Here is an 18,480-nt window from a genome sequence, read left to right on the forward strand (position 1 = left end):
AGTCGGCAGGAAATCAATTATCACAATTTATACACTAATCAAATTATACATAACTTCTTCAGAATGCATAATTAATTAACTTTTATTTTAATTATATTAGAATGATTGAGTCGTCGTTTTTCAAGGTATATCCTCTAACAGCCATTGGTTTTTCGTACTTGAGATGTAAAAGTAGATAGATAAAATTCTAATCTGATGAATATTCATATACTGATAGATAAGTCGATTAATAGAACGCATGAATACTATGATAAAGATATGCGTTCTTTAATAAAAATTAAGTTTTATTGGATACATAAACTGACCAACCGTTAGATAAGTTAGATAATGTAAATGCTTAGCACAATAATGAAAGGGATGATTTTTCATGTATCTGGTATGGGTATTAGCCTTTAAAATAAGTCTTTTTAGGATGTTCAACATGACAGGATGGATTGGGAGTTTTATAAGATTTAAAAATGCCGATAATTATAGAAAATATATGGAATATAAGAGTGAGTATGTAATTGAAAATTAAAAATCTGTTTGTTTATTCATTGTTTTAAACGAGAGTTAACAACAGCAGAAGGTAATATGAACCCTCGGGGTGTCAATGTTTTTGAAAAAAAAAAAAAAAAATTATAAATATGTCGGGTTCGGGGAGCCGCTGGATTCAAATCCGGGACCTTTACCTTCCAGTGATGAGCACCTTATCAACGCCGAAACCGTTGCGGCCACCGACCTCTGTTTGTTTATTAAAATTTTAAAAATTAACTGGAAATATTTCATTCTTTTGTTCCAAATAAATACTTTTTTTATAGATAGTGTAAGTTAAATAGAAGCAAATACAAATGCTAATAATAAAATTTATTTTATTTTAATGAAATTATGATTATTTCTTGACAAAAAAACAAACAAAAAAACAAAGTTTTTGTTAAAATATGATGAACAATGGAAATGAACTAATCTTTCCAAAAAATTGATGTTTACTTTTCCTTTATGAAAGAAATTTTACATTATTAAATGTTTCCGTACGGATTTACATAAGAAAAACTAACAGAATATTTGCACTGTTCTCTTTATATTTACTTTTTCCAGTGGGATCTGAGGAAGGATAATATTTTTATATTCCATTAATTTGTTCAGATTGTTTAGTGTTCTACCATTCGGTTGTTATTTAATTTCAGATTTGCCGCACTGTTAAAATGGAAGCTAAGGTGTAATCAATTTTGTTATGATCCAGAATAAATATTAACAAACAAAAATACTTAGTTGTTGATCAGTAAAGTAATTCCAAACGTACTACGTACAATAGGCTAATTTAACCTCCAACTAACTTTGTTTGTTATCGTCGAATAGGACAACTTAACAACACTTTGTTGGTATTGCTATCAATTTAAAAACTATGAGCTATGCCGGGATTCAAACCATGAATATAACTTGGTGATGAGACACTATTACTCTTATCAGCATTGCTATCTCGCCCTGCAATTGCCCGATGTTGCTTTTAACTGACTGTTTTCATTTTTCACCTCATTGAAGTCGTGTTTTAGGCTGCGTATTTATTTCGACAAAGTAAATCGTTAATGCCATCGCGGTATCTTAAATTGTTCAAGTTTGAAATTTACAAATCATATAAACTGGGAGATAAACTTGCTAGAATTATCTGTATGACGGTTATTGGCTATGTTAGATAAATAAAAAGATATACGGTGTAGAAAAAATTAATAAAAAAAGGTTAAAGACATATTATATATTCTCTTTTTAACAGGACACAATATTGTAACACTTCGTAAAATTTGTATATTTTTCTGTTCTCAAGACTTCTTATTTATTGTATTTGCTGCTCTGGAATATTATTTATTACAGGTATTTGGAATTAAAAGAACACCAAACCTCGGAAATAGTGAAGTGCGGTCTGGTGTGATGTAGGTTTCAGAAAAACATTTTCTTTATCGTGCCAACGTTTCGATCTTTATTGAGATCATCTTCAGGGCCCGGGATTTAAAAACATTATTTAAATTTAACAAATACATGTAGGATGTGGAAAAAAGTGAATTTATACAATGCAAAAAAATATTTTTTTTATATTGTATAAATTTACTTTTTAATAATTTTGAATAATCATCGACTAACGGTCACTAATCACCACACATAGTTTGTTATGGCTACATAAGCTTCTATATTGTTGAACCTCGCATTTGTTCCGGAACATGTGCTGGATTATTTAGCTAAAGCTTCAAAATTTTGACAGTTAGACACTTCTATTGTTTTATCAATCGTGTAAAGTTATTCTTCATGCATAGTAACATATATAACAATTCTCCTTTTTCACGCGTTTCATTTTAAACTATCTACATGACATATTAATATTTGAAATTATTAGGATAAGGTAAGAGAGAAAGAGAGAGAGTGAGTGAGAGAGAGGGGTGAGAGTGGTAGAGAGAGGGAGTAGTGGAGAGGGGTTGAGGGAGAGAGCAAGAGAGAGAGAGAGTGAGAGAGAGATTGAGAGTGAGTGAGTGAGTGAGATAGTGTGGGAGGGAGTGAGCGAGAGAGAGTGGGAGTGAAAGGGAGAAGTAGTGAGGGGGTGAGGGGCGAGAGGGAGTGAGCAGGAGAGATCGAGAAAGAGAGAGAGAGAGAGAGAGAGTGCGAGAGAGGGAGAATGAGTGACGGTGGTGAGGGAACCTCACTGCAATATTAATGGTGTCATATTTTACTGTTGACTATTACTAATTATCTAATTTCGTCATAAATCGGCGTTCGCTTATCAGGCAGTGTTCGGCAGATGCAAGTAGAGCAGTGTGTAGATATTATTTAGCGTGCGGGGGCGGTGGCCGGCGAGACAGCACATGTTCCAAATGCTTGCCCTATTTATATTCAGACAGTGCTCCCAACCAACATATTGTTATTACGACTCCCATTGTGTCCTCCCTTAACGACATCCTCAAGAGGCCTCTATTGACTTCCTCCTGTAGAGTTATTCCTTCTCAAGACATATCGTGCCAAGAAAGAATAAACTTTAGCACTGTTGGGTTTTGATTAATGACGTCAAATATATGTTTATATACAATAATAAAAATCGGATTAAACAATAGGCAAACGTTTTGTTTTGTTTAATATAAAGTCAATTTATATTTATGGTCAAAAGCATTACATTTTGTTTGAAATTACTATCGTGACAAAACTTTTATTGAATCCAGGCTAACTATTCCAGTACAGGCTAAACAGTACATACTGTCACAGTTAATTAAATTTAGCAACTGCTTGTTTTTCTTTACGTTTATGTTTATTTGTATTTTAAAGAAAATTTAACAGACCTTAAAACAATACCTTCAACAAATCAATTACCGACGGAACAAGTATCATTTTAAGGGGGATTAAACTTCAACCCTCTTTCAAAGGCAAGATGCCGTGTTTTAACAAATTATTACAGTATTACAGTACTCCTCACCCTTTGTTTTAAGGGGAAAGTGTACGTTCCCCTCTTTTATCCCTACACCAAAGGAGATGTATCTATTCGGCATTTGTACTCAATGTAAAATTTTACCGTTTTTATCTCCATTTTTTTTGTAAAAAACTGGCATATAATAGGATTATGATCAATCAACAATCCTATGTTTTAATATTGTTTATTTTTACAATGCTGATTAAACATCTACTGATTTTATATCACAATATTTAATATCTACCTACGTTTCACAATTAAAATGGTTAATTTAACAAAAGGAACAGAAAAACTATTTGATAAAAAATAACCTTGTCATAGGGATAGTTTTTCAAAAGTAGACTAATTCTAGAATAATGTAGTAGTTTGGCGTGTGATTTTGTTGAATGTCTTGGCTTAGGATTAAAAAAAACAACCCGAACCCCCTTTTTATCGTTTCTCAGATAAAGTAAATATTTCTTGGAAGATATATACTCACTGTTCTTTCACCTCCTTGCGAACTTTCGCCTTGTGTAACTTTAGTGGCCAGAACGGCACCGTTGTCGAAACAAAAGCTTTCGCTGTCAAAAAAGTTTGCATTTTGAAGTATAGGGGTAATTTTTGGTGTTCAAATCTGCGAAGAGAAGAAATATACCCGAGTATTTTTTCGAATGAGAGTTTCACGTAAATAAATGTCTAGGTTTGTGTATTAAAAATCGTCTGAATAAATTATCTAGCAATTGGACTAAAACATTATGGGTTATTCGTACTTCTACAAAATATATCTATATCATATCAATTAATTATGATTTTTTGTTTTATTTAGAATTTACAACAGTCGAATTAACTACATGTAAATATAATGATTATAGAGAAAAATAATTGACTTGCATAGTCTTGTGCGCAGAAGTCACAGTAGTGACACTCCGATATAAGTAAACTTAAGCATTTCCATGTCACTCGGTATCATTCAAGTTGAGATCACAAGTCCTTTAACGTTTCAGTCGGTATATATAGACTATCAGGAAGTTGGCTAAGGTGGGTTACTTAGGGATGATCAGTAGGAAGGATTGGAATTGGTTGAATATAACTTGATTTGATGGCGTGGGAAAAATAATGCCCATTCCATTTCGGTACTCGTTGCTATTTAGCAAACGTAAGCAAAAATAATGTTTATGCAAAAATAAAATGCAATCAATATCAAATAATTAATTTCAAGTTTAGCTATACAATGTACATGATTCTTTCTATCTAATAGATATACTGCCCTCCGACGTATACATACAGGGTGAATTGCTACTCGTGCTACAAACTTCTCCAGTAGATTCTTCACCCTAAAATGAACAAAAAAGTTCATATTGTCCATGGTCCGATTCTCAACCATTTCAGAGTAATTTCGCTTTTTATCGATTTTGAAAGATATCACGTCCTGGCGTCGGAAAATCGTGATATCTTTTAATCTAAACATTTCTCTTAAAATCTATAAGCACCGTTGAAATCCCCGTTAATTTTTAGAGAGAATCAAAATCATAATTCCATTGAAATTTTTTAATTTAATTTAATGCCCATTTAGTATGTAATGCTTAAGAAGTTTACAAACAGCTAGAAGGTCAAGGAAGAAAGACCCAAACGTTTTGCCACCTTCATCTTCTTATTGAAAAATTAACGGGGATTTCAACGGTGCTTATAGATTTTAAGAGAAATGTTTAGATTAAAAGATATCACGATTTTCCGACGCCAGGACGTGATATCTTTCAAAATCGATAAAAAGCGAAATTACTCTGAAATGGTTGAGAATCGGACCATGGTCAATATGAACTTTTTTGTTCATTTTAGGGTCAAGAATCTACTGGTGAAGTTTGTAGCACGAGTAGCAAGTCACTCTCAAACATTAGCAATCCTTGAACCACCATTTTTTCTCTTTTTGTCATCAACATCTTGGTCTCACAACCACTAAATAAGAAAATGACGAGTGCGTTGGAAGCGTTATTAAATCAGGTAGTTTTCCTCAAATTTGCTGCCTTCTGAGACTAAAATTAGAAACTCTGGATTACTTTATACACTTTCCGATTTACACAATTTTCCACTCTTTTTGTAGTTCTGGCTGAAATAAAACACAAAAAATTAGCCCAAACATTTTGCCACCGTCATCTTCTTATTGAAAAATTAACGGGAATTTCAACGGTGCTATTAGATTTTCAGAGAAATGTTTAGATTAAAAGATATCACGATTTTCCGACGCCAGGACGTGATATCTTTCAAAATCGATAAAAAGCGAAATTACTCTGAAATGGTTGAGAATCGGACCATGGACAATATGAACTTTTTTGTTCATTTTAGGGTGAAGAATCTACTGGAGAAGTTTGTAGCACGAGTAGCAATTCACCCTGTATATTCTCAAATTAAGCCAGTATCATCTAGAATTTTATATTTTGCTAAGGCTTACAACTGGATTCGAAAGTTCTCTCTTAATAGTTCTATTTCTTCAGATTTAGATTGTTATATGTAACACTGGAGTAAATAAAAGGGGAAACGAATGCTAAAATAATAGTTTTTATTAATTATATAATTGGACATAGCCAATTAGTGTTCAACACATTGAAGATGGTCAAATGCTGAAATGCGATTGCCATACTAACCAAGAAAATTTGTATCGATCACATTACAGATAAATAAAAAAATGAGTAGTTTAGGGGACGATAAACAGTTTCGATCTGGCACTGACTTTTTTTAAACTTTTATATATAACGTCATTGGTTCAGCCGGGCTACCTAAACATATATAACAGGCACACACCCTATACAAACATAGAATCTGGTCTCATTCCTTACCCTAAGGTAATTAATATTCCTTGGGAGTTGAAACCACTGCATTCTCGCTGATATCTTACTTTTACTCTCCAGACGTCACAGAAATGTCACGTTCTACCTAGAGTACTTGATAAATCCAACACAAACCCTACATATATTTAAAAATCCTTGAGGTACCTGAACAGCGGTCCTCTAAACGTCAAGCCTTCTACAATTGAAAATGTGCGCGACAATTATTTTCTACTTCCATAAAGACCACCTTTTTGGCCAAGGTCCCCGTGAGTTATTCTTGTTTGAGCTATGCGTTTTCCAGCTAGGCCTTTTCCTTTATCGACCCTAATAATTAGTGAACATTGAAAATTTGAACTCTGATATACAAAAATTTGAGTATATTATTTTGAAGTTCAGAAATAAAATTGAAATAAATCCATGGGCTAAATGACCTACAATTTAAGTAAATAATTCATTATTATTGCTTAGTTTTATTATGATTATGAAGTTAATACTTTTCGTTATTTAAGGTTATGTAATTCGATTTCATATGAATACTGCATGTTCAACATAGCCATTTAATTTTTTTTAAATCTAAAATAATAAAAAAATTAATTTTACGAAAGTTAATGCACAAATTCTGTTTATTTCTGCTTGAAAATGAGAACGGAGCAATAATTTATGTGTTTAAAGTTTTGCGGCCTTTGTTATGGTCTCTGCTTCTACGATAGCAATAGACATTAACTGAAAAGACAAGATTTACGTCCATTGTATGACCCATAAAATAGTCACAGAGATAAACCAACTAAGTAAAAAAGAAAGAGAATATTGCAGCTTTCGCAGTTTTGGATTTATAACTGAACCAAGTAAAGTGTTTTATTTCTGGATAAGAGGTATTATTGCTTTTATTATTACTAGGATCCATCCAGAGCTCAGTATAAACAGAGATTAAATAATTAAATTAATTGGATTTCCTATGTTAAGGAACATTTTTTTAAGTTTTAATTATAATTTTTGATATTAAATTATCAAATAAATGGTTCTTAAATTTAAAATCCTTGTTTTTTTAAGATTCATTTACGATAAATTTATCCAAACTATTATTGTTAGTTTGTAGTTTTAACAATTCAGTTTAAATTAAATCTATTCAGCAAGATCCAATTAACGCAAGACATGTTTTTTAATCGATAATAAAACTTTAAATCTGCGCCCTCCGCTTTCATTCATGAGTTTTGTTATTTAGCTGCATTATCTTTCTTTCTATGCGTGGAGTTCGGTTAAAAAAGTCAATTTAATAACCCCGGCTCTGAAAAGTGGGAGATGCTTTAGATTTTTCCGTATAATATTATGTAAAAACTCTCAGCAATATGCGCCTTTTGGCTTTTTCGTTCCACCGAGGTGAGATGGTGGTCAAAAACTTTTTAAAAGCTGTAGATGCAAACAAAAATTGTTTTGTGTGGCTCGCAGGAGATTAGTAAATTAGAAATTTAAGCTGACAAGAAATCTCTTTTACTGAATTAAATAATGATCAAAATCAAAATAAATCATTAGCAATTTAATGACAACTAAAATTATTGTGAATTTCCTAGGTGAATTTTCAAATTTGGCTTTTAGCTGACATTTAGAGTAAAAAGGGACGATATAGCCTGGGATCGTAGGCGTATCCTTGAAATATCACTCGTGACACCTGGATATCCGGCTCCGTCTACAATATATATCAGTAGTGAGTGACACCCCAATCTCACCTCAAACCCTCCCAGCGAACCCACCATCACTACTCCTTCCGACTCGAAGGCTTGATTCGGCGAGCAGAAGCAGACACGTTGTTAACAAGCAGAGCAGAATGCGTACGAGAATTTATCTTCGTCAGCTTTGAAAATGCTCGCGCCTTCCACGTAGGTTCAGAAAATTAATTACACAGGCGCGACCTCTTCTATCAATCATTCGGTCGTTATTCACTAAGTGCGATGTAAGTTGGTGGGTGGAAGTGAGGCCCGTTTGTGTAAGACAAGATACAATCAAGACTGATGTCAGCAACGTCAGCATTATTGGAAAAAAATTATGTGACGTTATAAAATATAAAAATACCCTAATTAAATTAACACACTTTAACACAGTATATGCTGTATAAATGAACCTCTTTCGGCTCTTTGATGAAATTATAGTTTAGTTGTTTGACATTTCTGCATTTTCTTTCACGAATTCATATTTCTTTATTATTACGGAGTACTTTCCTTAACTGACCGATTATATCGCGACTGTCAGGGAACGGAGCTTTCACAATATACAGGGTGTTCCTTCATCAGATGCAAATACTGTATGAGATTATCCTATATGACGATAAAGTCCTTATTTTCCAAAACCTGATTTTAAAACGTTTCACTTTTCTTCTTCACATTTCTTCAACCTTTCACAATTTTATTCTATCAAGCCTTTCGTACCTCATAAAAGCTAAACCCTACTTTAAATTTGATTATACCAATGGAAAGGGCATTGAATACTCTATGATGTTTTTTCTTCGATTGTAACCTTAAGCAAAAAAATCACTTAGAAGATAAACTTAAACGAGTTTCCAAAGTTCTTGTCTAAAAGCTATAAAGGGTTTTCTTGGTTCTGTAAGTACTGACAGAAACGGTGCTTGCCAAAATGTTGCCCCTACCAATCAGCTGCAAACACTTGCACTTAATTTTTAAAAGTCAACTAACGCCAATATAAAATTAACGTTCATTGATAACAATTTTTTTGTGTGTACAGTCGATCAAATAAGCTCATTAACATTTCGAAATTTGCATTTAAAAACTGATACAGATGGTCATACAAAGTGAACAAAACAGAATTATTGGTAAAAATATTGAACATAAGAAAAAACAAAAAGCTTTTAAAAATTGAAGTACATATTCAACATGTCCACTTTCTTTGAGAAAGTCAAAAAAATGTATATTTTAATAAAATAAAATTTTTGAAAAATATATTTTTCCCGGCCGGCAGCTCGCGTTTTCTCTACCTTAGATTTTTTGATTGACAAAACTTGGCTCTCCAGAATGAGAGCCTGGCGATCTTACATCATTACAGGAACCTCTGGGTTCTTATGTTTTATAAGCCCTTCCGCACATGATGAAAAGACTCTGTAACTCATATAACCACAAACGTACACACACACACACACACACACACACACACACACACACACACACACACACACACACACACACACACACACACACACACACACACACACACATAGTGTTAGTGTCCTAACCTAAGTTTGATCGGTTTCAAGGTACTGCATATATGAAGGACCCTCCATCATTAACGCTAATAAATATATTCACTCTAATAAATATAGGGTCGGAATGTGAGGATTCGGAGAGAGATTTATTTTATCAATACAATCTTAATACTTTGTGAAAGGTGGTTTTGGTGAATGGGTATTCCATGTGTGTCGTTGTCTAGAAACAGACCTACGTAGCGGATGACATTTTCGGTGGGAAGTGGGTGAGGTTATAATAGACTGGAGATAGAGTGATGCGAAGGACGTAAAGTTTTTGTTTTATTTGCTTTGTAGTGTTTAGTTTGATTCGCCATCATTTGAACAATTGGGCAATGGCACATATAGGTGTGTCAGGAAGGCTGGTAAGCTATGACTGGGTTGGAGTTAGAGGAAAGAAAGGCAATGCATCAGCATATAAGGAAGTTGGGTCAGAATAAAAAGGGAAATCAGCAGCTTATACAGAGTGCAGTAGATGGCTGAGGAAGATATCCTGAGTAGATCCCACGTCCACACTGTAAAGAGGTATGAGGATCCAGCCCATTCCCTAAAGTTCTGTTGAAAAGTAGATGGTGAGCCCTACTCAAATTGATGGTCGAGAATTATAGTGGATGATTCTAGGATGAAGTGAATTTGTTCATAAAGGAGTTTTTCAAATAGTTTATTAAGTATTGGCAGTAAACTGACGAAACGTTAGGAATTCGAAAAGTGGTGTAGTTTGTTGGGCTCAGGGTTTGGGCGAACCACGGACGAAAATTTCCATGGCGTTGAAAAGTGTGTGGAGTTTATTTTTAACTTTTTTGAGAAATTAATTTTTCTGAAGAAGTCTGGTGCTGGAAAGAACTAGGTCCCTCATGTGCAATACAAAAATAGTCAATGTCAGTCGTCTGGCTAATGGCTAATGTAGAAAACCTAGAAAATCTCAAAAATTAGAACTTTAACGTTTTTTAGCCTGAATGTTTCATTCAACTCAAAACATAAACCTATGTCAAAAGTGGGGAATTCAACTTATTCTAAAATAGTAGGCTGGATTTTTCCTTCAACGCAAAACATAAATCCCCGGCGAGATAGGAATTATATTATAAAAGAAATTTTAAAAAATCCTCAAAAAATACCGGGTTTACTGAATTAGAGTGAATTAATGAAATTTTGAATTGAAGCAATAAGTCCATTATATTAGTGGCCTATTGACCAAATATTTCTTTTAATTAATTAATCTTTTTATATAAGGTTTTGGTTCGAATCCCGCTCGTGGCACTAGCTTTTTCATTTCAACCAAAATCTTAGATTAAAGATTAATTAATTGAAAGAAGCAATAAAGTCGTTAAACAGGGAATGACGATCCAACTATTTTAAGTTTTTACAATTATTCTCCTTTCATCTTTGTTGGTGTTGAAAAGTATTATTCTATATTTTCAACACAAATATTTTCAAGTCTAATTATTTATTTTGTAGAATGTGTGGTGATTAGTGACCGTTAGTCGATGATTATTCAGAAATCGTTGAATAATGGTTGAATAAAGATGGTTGGTGAAATAGTGTGATGTAGGTTTCAGAAAAACATTTTCTTTATCGTGTTTGTAAATCCCGGGTCGTGAAGATGATCTCAATAAAGATCGAAACGTTGGCACGATAAAGAAAATGTTTTTTCGAAACCTACATCACACCAGACCGCATCTCACGATTTCTGAATAATCATTTTGTAGAATATTTTAAATTATATGATTTTTTGTGGTACTCATTTTGTTTTGTTAGATTTCCTTTCAATATGAACATAGTTTAGACCAAAAAATCTTGATTAAAAACAATTAATTACTTGTCGAGTGAAGTCTCTGACATTCATTCTGCATAATTTAATATGAGCGTCACTGATAGGTTTTAGCCTGCAGGTCTGTGAACTCAGGTTGAACCGACATAGGGTCACCCTTGAGTGGAGACAGAACCAGTGATTGACCCTGCACCGGTTCAACATATTTTAATATTTTTAGTGCAAATTATATGACATATTTGAGGTTTTTTTTTAGTTCATATTATACCGCATATTGGAGGATTTTTATTGCATTTAAATCTGGGCTGTAATTATAACAAAGTAAACCTTCATTGAAAAGAATGCTTATTGTTTTATACAATGTTAAGAAAACGGGAGATTATCAGATTTTGGAAGCGTTCAATTTTATCTCTTCTTCCACTTCTCTTCGCTTTCTTGTTTCCACTTTCATTTTAATTGCTCTTGTTAACAAAGTGTACAAAAAGCTTTTCATTTAGTTTGTTTTATTCAACATTAAAGGAAATAAGTTTTTGATCTCAATCTGCAAATCCCTTTTTCCCAAGTCATTATATTCAAACAAAAATAAATGTTAACTTTGTATTGTCATACTGTATAGAAAGAAAATGTAACTTCAGCGCGAGAATAGTTTTCAAAGCAACATTTATACATGCTTTATTAAGATATGTCTAGAGCATGAACGAGCATTGTATCAATTTATAAAGCGTGGTGGAATGGATGATTCTGACGGGTGTAAGACAGGGAGGTTTGACGATTGTGGCACACAGGGAGGGAAAATAGTGCTTGTGATGCAAAGGCAAGTAACGAGACGTGAAGTATTTGTAGAAGTGGATTTATATAATAATTTTACGTTTTTCTGACGGGGGCCGCGATCAATCTTATTCACTGTTTTCATTTTAATACAATTAAAATCCGACCCTTGGATAGGAAGTGGATGGCAAATTAGAAAACTTCTTTATTAGGAGCCGGTTCCAATTAGAGCTCCAGAAAGTGGTGAGATGATGACGGGAAATTGGAGAATTTGTGTTTCTACCGCTTTGGCAATTTACTTTTTTATTCAATATGAATGTCCTCTGGCACACTTTTGTTTAAAGGGCGGGGATTTTGTAACCGCTTTAGTTCAAATAAAATATCGTATAAATTTCTCGATTTCAAAAATTGCTTTGCTTTTAAGCAGGGTCCGCCCTCCAATATAGATTCAGGCAATGACCCCCAATGGATTTTCAACATCTTCTATCAATACTGCATTTATGTAAAGCCCGTTGAGAATTAGGAAAACAAATGTAGCTAAATGCAGAAAAGTTGAAAACCTTAATAATGGAAAACAGAAAAATATGTGAATAATTATATTTACCTAGGAATTATTTTTAAATGTCAATGGAAATTTTAAGAAAACAATTAATCATTTTATTAAAATTTTTTATTAAAAAGGTAATCAAGCTTAGGAAAAGTTAAGGAAACTTTGGAGTGCAAAATAAAGTTTTCTGTTGTTGCAGCTACATCTTCGTTCTCATCAGAAATGTGGGAAACATCTAGATCTCCAAAGTTGAGGATTATTTTTTTTTTAACATTTTCCGTCTATCTATAATTACGTCCAACCACTTCATTTTAACCGTATTTAAATCTATGGCACTAAAATGGATCATTGCATGGTGGAATAAGGTCGTTTATCATTGCCACAGAGGGGAGATAAAAGGGGCGGTCACTAGACTTGCATTTCACCCTGAGTAACTATTCTGCTTCTCTATTTTGCCACATCACTGACCAGCTTTAGGTGCCTTGCCAGCTACTTCTTAGTGTTAGATCTTGCTAGCGGCTTTTTCTCTCCTATTTGCAGGAATGTTCACCTAAATAGACCCTCACAAAAACAACGAATGTGTCTGCGGTATTCTCGTCTTCGCACAGTGTTTTGTCTGCACTCCTAACCGCTACATGTGCCTTCTTAGGCCGGTTACCCTCCTGTAATTCTTTCTATGAATCTCTTTGGGTGCCTAATGCCTGGGGTATTGTTCTACCAGTTTTTGACTCATTAAGGATCGATTTTTGCATATATCCTTTTTTTGTAGCAAAGGACTAGGCCAAAATAGAGTTCAGAGCCAAGAGAAATCATATTGGACTTTTTTTGGCAGCAAGTCTACTTATTCATTCCTCTATGACCAGACTACCACAGGAGAGCTTGATCAGACGAAACTATGATATTAATATGCACCACATCAAAACACTAAGAAAGATTAGGTCCTCAAGCGATTGGTTGTGTCAATTAGATTATGCTCTCATGATGGTAGGTTATGATTTTCTTGGTTTAAATTATCCCTCACGATGAAAGAATAAATTTTTTAAACATGATCGATCGGCAAATAATTTTGTATCAATTGTCCCAAATAATAATAAATTCATCTTATCCTGCCCTCTATCGACAAATTTGTTCATTTGGTAGTGTTCAATTTTATCTGAGAAACAATATTGGAATACAAAAACAAAGAATGCAGAATACAAATGCATGCAATTGAGATTTTCCAGAAATGACATGAGATTTTTTAAAGATGGTAATACTTACGAAATAATTAGCAATATTGGATGTGAAGAGTGCAACTTGTATGAAAAAGAAAATGTATTGCATATCTTTCTAAAGTGTCAGCTTTGTGTAACTGATAAAGTCAGTTAATTAAGCATTCAAGTGCAATTTGAAATAAGCGATCGAAACACGTTCACTATTTGAATTGTGTTTACTAATCCGATTTAACCAGTTCGGCCACGGGATAAGTACTTGCGGTTTATATTCAGTTAGGTCTCTACCCATTTATTCCCCATCAACTCAACAATATGTGAATCTATATTTTCATATAAATGGCTAAGCAATAAGACTAAATTAATTTTCTATTATTAATAAATTACGTACGTATCGATGGTTTGATATGTGATACCTACATTAAAATAGATAAATGTATATAAGCATGTAGCCCCGGAATGGCATTAAATACATATAATGATAAGGTTTGATGAGGAAATTTAATGTATTATGTTAGGAAGCAATAAATATCATCAAAGAGAAACATCAACAGGACTAAAATTAAAACGTAGAGATACCAACAGCCTAATAAAACGACGTCCGATACTCATGGGCCCAAGAGACGACATGAATAGTATAATGAGTTTTAGCTACATTCCCAAATAAACTAAAATATCAAAAAATAATGGGAAACAAAGAGAAACCCATCCGTTAAGAATGGCACCATCTGCTGGTACACTGATGGATCTAGAACGCAACAATGTACGTGGGCGGGAGGATTCGGCCCAAACAAATAGTTAGAGCCCATGGGAAGTACATCAATACCTCCCAAAACGAAGTCCATATAATTAAGAGATGTACTAGTTCCATTTAAATAAAAGGTACAAAAAATAACAATATAGCTATCATGTCAGATAGCCAAGAAATATGAAAGCACAAAGTTCAAACATCACTACCTCAAAGACTCGCAAAACTAAACAGATATTACTAACTTATTAGATACTTTTATCAACTTATTCTTAATTTTATAATTACTCAATTAATTATATATAATTGGAAAAAGACAGGGAATCGAAATGGGAAGTGTGTGGTATTGGCGATCGAAGTTACGGTAGCTCAAGTGGTAGAGCAGCGGCGTATTTAGCTGAAAGTCGTGGATTCGAATCCCGTCTATGACAAAATTTTTCATTTCGAAAAAATTGTGTATAATTAATTCAGGAAACAGATTATGTTTGCATAACGAAGTCACCCTTTCTGGGTCTCAGGACATGTGGGAATAGAAAGCAACGACAGAGAGCGGACGCTTTTGCAAGGAAAGTGGCTGCTATACAGCTGACAAGTCCTGAGCCCTTCTGTGGCAAAGGAATTCACACTAATAAAGAAGGGTCGTCTGGATGACAGACCCACACCGCTCTGGATTCTTCCTGCCATACTCGTCCGTAACGAACCGTCGAAGTTGCTAACCGCCATACCTCTACAAAGCTAAGTTTAATGAACTTAAAAACAGATACGGCGGTATTCGTCTCGTTTTTACAGACGGATCGAGGACCGATGATGGTGTGCATGTGACGTGTATAGCGAGGGAGAGGCCAAGTTTTGATCGTTGCTTCCTCACTGCAGCGTATACACGGCAGAATTGTACACGATTTGGCACGCTCTCGAGATGTTGCGGACCGAGGAGGGTTCAGCCTTCCTCGTGTGTACCGACTCTCTAAGCGCTGTTTGGGCTCTGCGTGACGGATTCTCTGTGGACCTTCTTGTCGTGCTCTTGCTAGAAAGATATGCCGAATCGGAGCGCCTCGGAAAAACGATGGTTGTTTCCGGGTCCCTGACACCCTGTAACGAACGCGCAGACCCGGCGGCGAAAGCCGAAACGGCTCACCCTCCCGACCGGACCACCGCGATCAGGCTCTCGGACGCTAACGAGCTGTGAAAAAGATGATAAGGGATCAATGGCAACGTCAGTGGGCAGGGTCATCCGAGAGGCTCCTTCCTGTTCAGTGCACGACCTGCAGATGGCCCCCCGAGGATCTGAGCCGTTACCAGATTAAGAATAGGTCATACTCGGTTGACACATGGGCACTTGCAGGTGAGCCATTCCCCCCGCAGGTGTCCGTTACGCAGAAAAGGGTTGCTGGATGTGTCCCACATAGTCGAAGCGTGTCGTACCTTGACTCTCTACAGGGCGCGAGTAGGCATGCCGCCAGATTTAAAGAGGATTGTCGATCAATGTAGGTCAAGATATGAATGTATTTATTGGTGTGATTGTGTGTCGAGTGTGTAGCGGTATTTTCCTAGTGCTTCGCGGCTGAAATGACCAAGCTGTCGGACGCCCCTGACAAAAAAAGAAAGAAGCAATAGAATGCTTTAAACGCAGCAGAGCAAAACTACAAGTTATAACAGGATTCATAACAGGATGCTGGGGACACTTACCCACAGGAGGAAGTGTTTTGGGATGCACAACCTAACCGTAGATAGATTCAACCACTGAGATCTACTAATCAAATTCCTTGTTGAACACACCGCTGCACTATCACCACAGTAAGATGGATAATAGCTCTTATGGGACAACAAACGTTCCATAAATATTTTGTATAATTTTTCAAAAATTGAACATACTGATGAAGAACTAAATGCAAATTTTTAAACTTTCGTTGAGTTTCATTATACAAGTGTTCAGGGTTTTTACTCCTCGTTGATCAATGTTACTATAAAAGTTCGCAGTTGTAATCATTGATCTGAAACACGACCCATTTCACATATGTCTCTCCCTCTCTAAATGATAGCAATTCAAGATGGAAAAACCATCACAAAGTCTGGATTGGTTGATGTAAAAATAACATTGGCCTGATGTCGGCTGGTTTACAGGGATTTGTTAGAGAGGGCCTCTCTTTTATTGATGTTGCAGTCGTTTTGTTATTTTTCCTTACGGCCCTGTCTCAAATCGGTTCCAGGGCCATGGACCGTCTCGTCATCGCTATCTAATAACATTAAATAACAAAATTTGTCATTCGTCTAAAATAGTATTATGTTCATTTAATAATACTTATTACATAAAATTAACACAACCGTACGATCTCCGTTACATGCTCATTTTGGAATAAATATTTCTAATAGATAATAATTCTCAGTAAAACAGAGGCTCATAAAAGAAACCCGTGCCTGTTTTGAAGATTTATTTTGTTTTTATGTATAGCTTTTTACGTCAAATAGACGCTTTTTAGTTAAAACTAACTTCCACTTAATGCTTTTTACCTTTAAATTAACCCAATTTATTTCAAACTAAGCCTTTTTACTTTCAAATTATCTCTTGCTTTGATGCAACAAAAAGCCTAACAGATGATATTAAATATATGTAAGTTACGTGTGTTGACTAATTGAGAGCCTTTTTAAAAAATTTTTATTAGTTAAACACAACTTGCAATTTGAGAAGAACCTTTCCTGTTCACGGATATGATTAATCTGAATTTATCTTTACAAGTGTAATAGGAATAGTGAACAGGGAAGGGTCTTTTGCTTACAACACATTCTTCCAATCTGTACAGTATCATCTGTCTCTGAATTAGCGTTTTGAGCAGGTGTAGCTTGTATATAAAATAAAATTCCTGTATATCTTTTTTCTGAAAGTTAGTTGAATTTTTTCAACTATAAAATGATTGAGAATTTAGAAAACCACGTAAATTAATAACATAAAATGAAAATTAGATGTTATTTATAATTAAAAAATAAAGGATTAAATTTTATATACTTTTTAATAATATAAATAATTCAAATTCGCCTTCTTTAATTTCCAAATAACGCTTCGCAATTACAATTTAAATTTTTTAAATTAAAATTAACATTTTTTAAATTAAATTTAACTCTATTTAGACTTTCAATTAAAATGAACCTTTTTTAATTTCAAATTAACTCCTACTTGAAAGCATTAAAAATCTTAGGAGGCAGTATGAAATGTAATCATGTAAAATAAAATTCCTGTATATTTGCGATTTATTTTTTATTTTAGAGCTCACTCTACTTGGCAATTAATTAAAATTAAAAATTGTATATAATTAAATTCAAAAGTAAGGGATTCTTTTTTACTGATTTTTTCTCGTCAAATCAACTCTTTTTATTTTAAAATTAGTTTTTTTTCTCACAAACGTAAACTTTTTTATTTTCAACTTAACCTTTTTAATTTCTAATAAACCTTTTTTATTTCAAATTAACCCTTTTTAACTTCAAATTTAAACTTGTTTGTTTTAAATTAACCTCTTTTTTAAAGAAATAAATTAATTCATATTCAAATTATATATAATTTTTTTAATCTAGAATTTTCTAGCATTGCATAAATTCATTTTTTTCCATGTTCCTATATGTATTAGTAAAATTTAAACAATGTTTATAAACCCCAGGCCCTGAAGATGATCTCAATAAAGATCGAAACGTTGGCACAACAAAGAAAATGTTTTTCTAAAACTTACGTCACACCAGACTGCATCTCACGATCTCCGAATAATAAGTTTTACTTTTCATTGCAATTAATCTTCACATGGCTTTATGTAAAAGTCCAATTATTTTATGTTAAAAACAACATCAAAAATATTAAAAATCATTTTTTAAAGTGATTTATGAGGAAATTTGTTGCATTAAGCACATAATAAATAGAACCACCGTACTTCTTAATAAACCTAATATAAAAAACAACGCTCAAGGGCTCAAGGCAAGGGAATC

This window comes from Cimex lectularius, unplaced genomic scaffold, assembly GCF_000648675.2.
Source record: "Cimex lectularius strain Harlan isolate CLEC.00 unplaced genomic scaffold, Clec_2.1 scaffold37, whole genome shotgun sequence".
Lineage (NCBI taxonomy): Eukaryota > Metazoa > Arthropoda > Insecta > Hemiptera > Cimicidae > Cimex > Cimex lectularius.